The following is an 8,476-nucleotide window of genomic DNA, read 5'->3' on the forward strand; positions in this document are numbered from 1 at the left end:
TCCAGGAAGAGGAAACTCAAGTGCACGCGGCCCGGGAGGCCAGAGCATGTTTTGTGTGTGGAGAGAATGTAGTGGAAAGGTCAGTTGGAGTGGAGTGAGCCAGGGAGGGTGGGAGAAAGGGACCAGAGACAGCTGAAGCTCCCAGTCATGCATAGGCTACAAGGACTGTGACTGAGTCCGGGTGAGGTGGGAGGTTTTCACCAGGCGGGTCACAGAACTTGGCCAAGAGCTAGAGTGGAGGCAGGATTTGAACCCAGGTCAGCCCAGTGTTACAGCCTGTGCTGTCTCTGCGACAACCATCCTACAACTCCGCCCCGCCCCCCAGAGGGGGAAAACAAAAGCAGCCTCTGTTAATATGTAATAAGTCCAAACATTCACAGAGCTCTTGGTAGCTTTCCAAGCACTTACTCATGTTACCTTGCTGGATCCTGACAAGTGGCAGAGGCAGGATCCTGCCACGCGATTTGATTGCCAGGCCAGTGCCGACCAGATCTTACCCCTGCGGTGCCCGTCTGTGGTTCCCCTCTGTGGTTCCCCGGCTTCCTAAGGGATGGCCTACCCAGCCCCAGCTCTTGGGCTGTTCCCCCACCGTGAGTCCTGAAGTACGCCTCTGACGGCTCAGGAATTGAGACCCACCTGAGCAGCCCCCTGGGCTTAACTTTTAAGTTTTAAGTTCAACTCCAGAGTCTCATAGTTCATGTCAGACTCTTGTCTCCATCGTTAAAACTATGCCAGGTCAAGGTGTGTTGTGTCAGACAGCCTCTTAGCACTGTCCTTCCTGTGCCAGGAGACAGGCCATTTCAGGAGCTCAAGGTCACACAGACCCAGTGTGTGAGCGTCTGGCTTGGAGCCACTTCCCAGTAGCTTGGTCCGGACCCAGCAGCAGTGCTGGGCAGCCAGCAGCCCTCAGGAGGGGGCAGGCACAGCTGAACTCTGCCTGGTACCGCTCGAGGAATGCAGGGCATTCAGCAGCTGTGGCCAACTCGCAGGAGTTTTATTCCAGCTTGCCCAGAATGGGAGAAGCAGGGTTATGGTCCTCCCACATACATAGGGAGTGCAGGTTTTGTGAGGGAGTGGGGAGCTCTGGGTGGTGCCCATTACCAAAGTCCTGTACCAGTAAGACAAGGTGGCATAGCAAAGTGTGTGGACATAGGCTTGGTCTGATCTGGGTTTGAATCCTGACTCCACATATAGGCTGTGTAATCGCAGGCCAAGCTACTTAACACCTCACTGTCTCACACACCTGCCTTAGGACTGTTCTGTTTTTTAAATTATACAAAGTACTTAGCACAGCACCTGGCCATAGTGTGTTTAGGGATTAGCTGGCCGTGAAGTTGGAAGTCAAGAGTGTTAGATTATGGGCAGAAAGGTCTTGTGTAGATCAGCATGGCTAGTTTGGGGTGGAGCTGGGACCCCCAGCCTCCAGACTGATCCAGGGGCTGTCTCCACTCCCTGTTCCTCTGTGCCCTCAACAGCAGGCCTGTGTAGAGACACTGAAGAGACCCGTGCACAGAAAGGCACTTGTCTAGAGGAGCCCAGCACAGGAGCGGGGCCTCATGCAGTGGCAGCAGACATGGGGTGAAATGGGAGACTTCAAGAGCGATCTGGGGAGGTCACAGAGGACCAGACTTGGCACTTGGCTGGAAGTGGAGGTGGAGGGGAGAGAGATGCCCAGTCCTCTGGCTTTTGTAGCTAGGGAGCTAGTGGACTCAGATGGGGGGTAGTTGGAGTAGGTTTGGAACAGGAGGTGTGTACAGGTAGGTAGAGAACTGGGACATGAGTTCGAGGGTCCTGTGGGACATCCAGGTGGAGATGCCCAGGGTGTGAGAATTTGGGCAGAGGCAGTAAACAGCTGGGGCTGGAACCCTGATTTTCAGACCCCCAGAAGCTAGAGCTGGCTCCTTGGTGCATAGACCAGCCTCTGGCGGCCTTGGCTGCTTCTCCATGGTGTGTCTGTGGCTTCCTCATACAATGGGCTGCAAACTGAAGATTGGGCTTCTCTTCCCAGTCTGGCCTTGACCTTGGGTGGCTACTGATGACCTCCTCGTCTGCCAGATGAGGTAGTGAGACCAGCTGTTTGAGGGCTGCAGCATTCTGGGTAACATCCCAGGATCCAGAGGGGCCCGGAGTGCCCCGAACACGTGAGGCAAGAGAGGCAGCACTTAGGAGCCATGGCCTTCGCAGTGGAGAGAATGAGCTGAATGAATGATGAGTGCCTGAGGAAGTGAGTGAAAGAGGATTGAATGAAACAGTGTAAGTGTATGAATAAGTGATGGAGTGTGCCTTAAACCCTTTCTAGAACCGAGAGGCAGAGAATGAATAAATGATGAATGTGTGCACTACCCAGCAGGCGTTAGCCAGTGAGAGCTGTGGCTGTGTCCATGCTGGCTCCTCACAGCGGCCTTTCATCCCCACCTGAGCCCGCCCTGCAACCTGGACACGGGCTGGAGAGAGGGCTGGAAGGAGCCGGGGCTCTGGGTTAGGATGGCCCTGGGTCAGGAGCCCTCCGGTGTAGGGGAAGGGCATCAGGAAGAGGCTGTGGGGGAGGGGCACTCTGAAGGTCCAAGCCTAACCAGTAATTTCCTGATGTTTTCCGGAGGGCAGGGGCTATGGGAAGCTGCAAATCATCCTGGTTCCTGTGGCTCCACATTCCTGTCAAGCCGGCAGCTGAAAATCCCAGCTTTTCCTTATTTCTGGCCCCACCCGTCCCTATCCAGCCACTTGATCAAGATCAAGGTACTTCCCTTCTGCCCTCACCCCCACCCCCTTATGTTCCCCTGGGGCCGTTGGACAAGGGATGGTGGACGCCTCTCTGGTCTTGGTTAGGAAGTGGCAGGGAGCCTAGGTCCCAGTCCTGACACTCCCCCCCCCGCCCCTGCCCCATATAACTGGGGACATTTCTGGTGCACCAGTTAACTTGTCTGAGCTTCGGCTTCCTCTTCAGTCAAGTGGAAAGTGTCCTCACCCCCTACCTGCCTCCTGGAGCCTCTTAGTCTTAGCCTATAAAGCTGGAGAGTGTGCTACCAGTGCTGGGTGTTACATCCGTCCCCAGGCGTGTTGTGCTGTGTCACCTGGAGGAGAGGCGGACCCTCTCTAACCTCTGTTCTATTTAGAAGCAGCAGCTCTCTCTCAGAGCTTCCACAGCGAAGTCTCACTTTCTGTTTCAGACAGGAAGAGCTGCCTTGCTCGCAGTTCCGTGTAGATAGTCAGGTAAGTGGGAGACAAGCAGTTCTTTTCTAGCGTCTGACAGCCTTGTCAAGAGGTCTGACCTCTGGCTAACCGGTCTCTCCAGCCTGATAGTCCCTCCCTTGTCATTCGGCCCTCAGAGGAGAGGTGACCGTCCGGGGTCAGAAAGGCTTTGAGACCATTTCTCTTCTGCCTGCTTTTCATCTGCAGAGCTGGCCAGGTAGATAAAGGGGTGTCATGGGGAGGGCTCCAGCGTTCCTGATCTCCACCATAACCCCCAATCATGCCTGAAGAGTCCGAGCATAAGCAGGGCGGGCTTTGCCCGCTCAACTCTGAATCAGGCCTTGCAGTCTCTCTCCTGCTCCGTCCTGTGCACTTTCTGCCCCGAGCCCCTCCTACGGACTGTTAGGATCTTGAAAGCTGTATTAGCACCCAGGCATGAACCTTGCTAGAAGAATCCCAGTACCAATCATGTTGACTGCAGTTGGACGTGAGATGGAAAGTCACAAGAACACCATGGCTGGAGGCCTCGGGGGCTCCCTGTCCAGGGTTGGCCTCCAGCCTTGTGGACAGGGCCCCGGAGGCTGTGGAGCCGATGCTCCGGGAAGGGTTCCTGCTCACCAAGCTCATGGGTAGATAAGGAGTGAATCCGTAGGACAAACGAGGACACACGGCCTGCCTCAATACATCAGTGACACATCTTTGTGGTGAAAGTTCTTTGTGAAGTCCGAGCTAGGCAGAATGGCTTCAAACAGGCTTTAACCTCTCAAAGCCTTCTCTTTATCAGTAAATGGGGATCCTGTGATAGTCCCTACCCCAGAGTTGCTGTGAGGAGTCCAAGAGGGAATGCACTTTAACAACAAAAACGCATACATGCACGTTAAGGATCTCACAGTCCATTGGAGAGAGACATATATGCACAAATAAATACCACACAATGTCAGCTACTGTTCAAATGCCACCTCCTCCATGCAGCCCTCAGGGATGTACCCTGAGTCCCCAGGCAGGAGATGAGAGGTTCCTTCTGGAAGCCCTGTTGCCCTTTGCTCATTGCTCCATCGCATCCCTTGTCTTTCTGTGAATGTTTATTGCAATTGTTTGCATACCTGTCTTCCACACTGGTCTGCCAGTCCCTCCGGGGGAGGCATGTGGAAATTCCTTCCCAAAATCGCAAGGACATCCCCTCTAGGTTCCATCTAATTGCAAGGGTGGGATTCTGTGAGAAGGCCTGGAGTTGTAGTTTCTGTCTGGGCCTATCATGGAAGGCTTCAGGGAGGAGGTGATGTCTGAGCTGGGTCTTGAAGCCTGTGCAGGATTTAGAACAGCAGCCGTAGGCATTTTAGGGGCAGCCGAAAGGGGTAAGGGACAGGGTGGCAGCCTGTAGCACAGAGTGAGGGTCAGGGGGATGGGGTTCGGGCCGTTTCCCCTCTAAGTGCCTCTACCACCCTGGGCAAACCCTTCCCCTCCCTGGGCTCTAGTCTCCCCTGTCAGTATTACGAGGGGGCTTTGCTAGCTAATCCCTAATAGTCCTTGCCAGCTTGGATATTTTATGCTTTCTGTGACCCGCCTGCCCCCCTGGGATAGATCCAGATGGCAAGGTAGAGTATTTCCTGGCTCAGAGAGCACCCTCCCAATGACAGGCAGCATGTGGTCCTCTCTGTTGTGCAGAATTTAGTGGGAAGGTTGTTTGGTTTTAGGGTAGGGATACCAGCCCTCATGCCTAGTCTCAGATGGATTTTGCCGAATGTGTGTATGTGGGGAGAGGCATGGCCTTTGAAGAAAGGTCTGGGATAGCTGCCTATCCTAAGACATAGCTGGGATTCCAGGGGACGGAGCTCACCCTGGCGGGCCAGGGTCAGGGCTCAGGATGCTGTCCTGGCATGCTCAGGACATGCTTCTGGCCCAGTGAGGATGAAGAGCAGCGAAGCAGCTGCCACTTCTGCCACCCGAGCCTCCCACACGCCTCCTGCTGCTCCCAGGCCTCAGCTCTGAGGTCCCACAATGCTCCCATTGTGCACCAGCTCTGCCAGGCTGCCCCCAGGGAGCAGCTCAGAGCCAAGGGCCTGGGCAGGGCCCTCATTCCTGGGGGCACAGCCTGGGCAGAAAAGCACAGCCGTCAGACCTACATGGAACTTAGAGAATCATAGAATCTGGCAGAGAAGCTTAGAAGAAGGAAATCTTAGAATGAGAACGGCACTGGCGCTGAGGCTCCAAGCTCAGGGAGGGATGGCCCAGTTCCACGGCCCCGCTCTGTTGTGTTATTTTAGTTGTTAAACTATAAAGTTGTACTTGCCCCACCTGACCTACGCAGATTCCTCATCTTTCCTGTGATCTGCCCCGTGGCCCTGGTGCCATGTGGACAAATTTCATCTTGCTCACGTGGGGCCGGTTTTGCTTTAAAATCAGAACCCTATTTTCTTCTAGCAGTGTTGATCACATTGCAAACAATGTTGTGTTGGTATGAGAAAGTTAAAGTGATTTTCTTCAAGTGATTGGTGAATACTGGGACCAGAACAAGAGTTTAAAAATTAACCAATATTGCATGGCCCACTTACAGGAGGTAAGTGTAGTCAAATACACAGAGTCAGAAAGTAAAAGGGTGGTCGAGTGCCAATGGAGAGAGTTTGGGGCATGATGAAAAGGTTCTAAATAGAGGTGACGGTTGCACAACTTTGTGACTATATTAAAAACCAGTGAACTAAAAGAGTGGATTTTATGGATGTGAATTCTCAAAGCTGTTATTTCAAAAAGTTATACCTGCCATTGTCCTAAATTCAAACCGTAATGACTTATAAAAAGTGCGTCTGCCATGCCCCCAGTCTCACTCCCAGAGTTCACCCCCCTTCTCAGCATTTGGGCAGGTACCCTCTGTTCCTGATGTTTAAAAATTCCATATGTATGCTCGTGTAAATGTTTGTATATATGATATGAAATACCTATCACTTACATATAAATTTTGTTTTGCAAAAATTAGATCCTTTTATACCTATTATCCTGCAGCTTGCTTTTTTCACTACTTCTGAGGATGTATTTCCATGACATTCTTTTTAACAGTGGTGTGGTTTTCTGTTGTGTGGCTGTGCTGAACGTCATTACCTAGTCCCTTACTAGTGAATGTTAAGGATGTTTCCAGCGCTTTGCTGTTAGCAAACAGAGACCATATTTGTATGTGCATCTCAGGACCCCAGGATAGTATTTTGGAGGACAGAATCCTCTACCTTTTATAGACGTTGACGTTGAACTTGGGCAGAATGACATCTTTGTCCAGGATCTTCCAGCAAGTCTGTGGCGGGGAGAGGTGGTGGGTGAAGTGGGGCCAGCCAGGCATCCCCTCCCACCCCCAGGAACGTACATACATACATGGGATTCTCTGGCTCTGAGAGAGAAGCAATCCACTGGCCTTTGAGAAGGTGCAGAATCAGATGAGTTCAACAGCTAGAGGTGCCGGTGGCGTCCCCTCTAGAGCAGTCCTTTTTTTTTTTTTTTTTAATCTCTCTGCCCAACATGGGGCTCAAACTCAACCAAAGATCAAGAGTCACATGCTCTACCGGCGGAGCCAACCAGGCGCCCCCCATCCTTCTCCCTTTTATCTTTCTGAAACTGACCTTGAGATCCGCGTGGGAAGGCAAATGTAAACCTTAGGTCCTGGTCATTCCCTCACTCTTTCATTCCCACCAGTGTTCATTCTATGTTAGCTTCTCCTACCCCAGTGTGTTCTCTTTTTTCGTCCTGTCTTTGCCTCTGCCTCCTCCGCAGCCCTCCTGCAAAACAGGTTGGCAGAAGAATGGCCAGCGGAGAAAGCGTGGTGCTCTTTCCCAAAGTAGTCTGGGAGCTCCCCTGGACACCTTCCTTTCCCTTGCCCTTCATCATGCTGGACAAAGACCCCCCGGTAGTGTTGTCTCACCAGATTAGTCCTGCCCCACCACTGGAACCCCTGCAGCTGTTACCCTGCAATAAATCAGAAAAGATTCAAACTCTACCTGCAGTGACCTCTCTCACTGGCTTGCATTCAACGTGCTTTCTTGTGGGATGGGTGTTCTCCAGCTCAAATGTCCCCTCCTCAAAGATGCCTTCCCTGGCGGCCCTGTTTGTCTCCATGGCTTTCTGACAGCGTCTTGCTCTATTTTTTTGCCCCAGCACCACTCGCCATCTGAAAGTATCTTCATTGATTTGTTTTCTTGTTCCCTGCCTATCTTCCCTGCTAGAAAGTTAATTCCATGAGGGCAGGAACCCTGTCTTGTTTACTCCTATCTCCCCTTGAGTGCCCAAGCTGGGGAGCAGGTGCTCAGGAAGTATATGTTGAATCCCTGTGTGAATGCAAACGCACGTACAAGGTCTGAAAGGGTAAGTTTCAAACTCACAACTGTGCCTGCTTCTTAGAAGGGGACCGAGGGAGACAGCTAGGAACTTGCGCTTTTATTTTTCAATTTTTGATGAGGAGAATGTGATCACTTAATTGGTAGTTAAAAAAGAAAGAAAAACACTGAATTAAGGGCCCATATCCCTCAGTCCTAATCCTGAAATTATGGTATGATTTGGGGCCAGTGACTTGACTTGCCTAGCCGTCTGTGGCTTCTGACCTCACCTGTAAACACAGTCCTAACTCCCACCTGAACCCTGGATTTAGTCTGCACAGTACTTCTTCTTCTTCTTCTTCTCTTTTTTTTTTTTTTTAAGCAAGTTCTGTGCCCAACGTGGGGCTCGAACGCACCACTGAAGATCAAGGGTCGAGTGCTCTACCGACTGAGCCAGTCAGGGGCCCCGTCATGAACAAGTTTGTCATCCATTATCTCAGCTGAAGACCCACACCCCTGGGATGCAGGCAAGGCAAAGATTATCATCCCCATGTTATAGGGTAGGAAATTGGGGTTCACTGGGGTGAGTTGTCTGGCCTGCAGTCACAGCTGTGTTCATGAAGGTCCTTATTTCCTATCCTGGTGAGCTGACTCAGATAATGAGTTTATAAAGCCCACAAATGGGCTAATGGGGGCCCAGAGGGCTGTGCCATGTAACTTATTATGGCAACGGGGTTAAGGTCTGATCTGGAGCAGTCTTTGGGGACCTGGAGGGATCCCCTTAGGCTGGTGAGGACAGGGATATAATCCCTCCTGGGTTTTAAAGAAAGAGTCCTGGTGGTCTTTGAAGGCCAAGGTGGGTCCTAAGGCCGAGTCTCTGATTTCGTGAAAGGAAACTTCCTTTCCTGGAGTTGCTTTCCCACAGGGGACAGAGAGGGGGTGGCAAGCACAGGCTGGTGAGGGGCCAAGAGGGCTCACAAGGCTGCCTGGCCCAC

General features: G+C 52.1%; 1 long non-coding RNA gene across 1 annotated transcript; it reads left to right on the forward strand.

The window, feature by feature from the left end:
* Positions 1-1,455: 1,455 nt before the first annotated feature.
* LOC121104428 lies at positions 1,456-7,163 on the forward strand. The gene is made up of 2 exons (XR_005836762.1): positions 1,456-2,736; positions 3,168-7,163. It is a non-coding gene; the product is annotated as an uncharacterized LOC121104428 (long non-coding RNA).
* The last annotated feature ends 1,313 nt before the right edge of the window (positions 7,164-8,476 follow it).

Source organism: Ursus maritimus, unplaced genomic scaffold (genome assembly GCF_017311325.1).
Source record: "Ursus maritimus isolate PB19 unplaced genomic scaffold, ASM1731132v1 scaffold_21, whole genome shotgun sequence".
Lineage (NCBI taxonomy): Eukaryota > Metazoa > Chordata > Mammalia > Carnivora > Ursidae > Ursus > Ursus maritimus.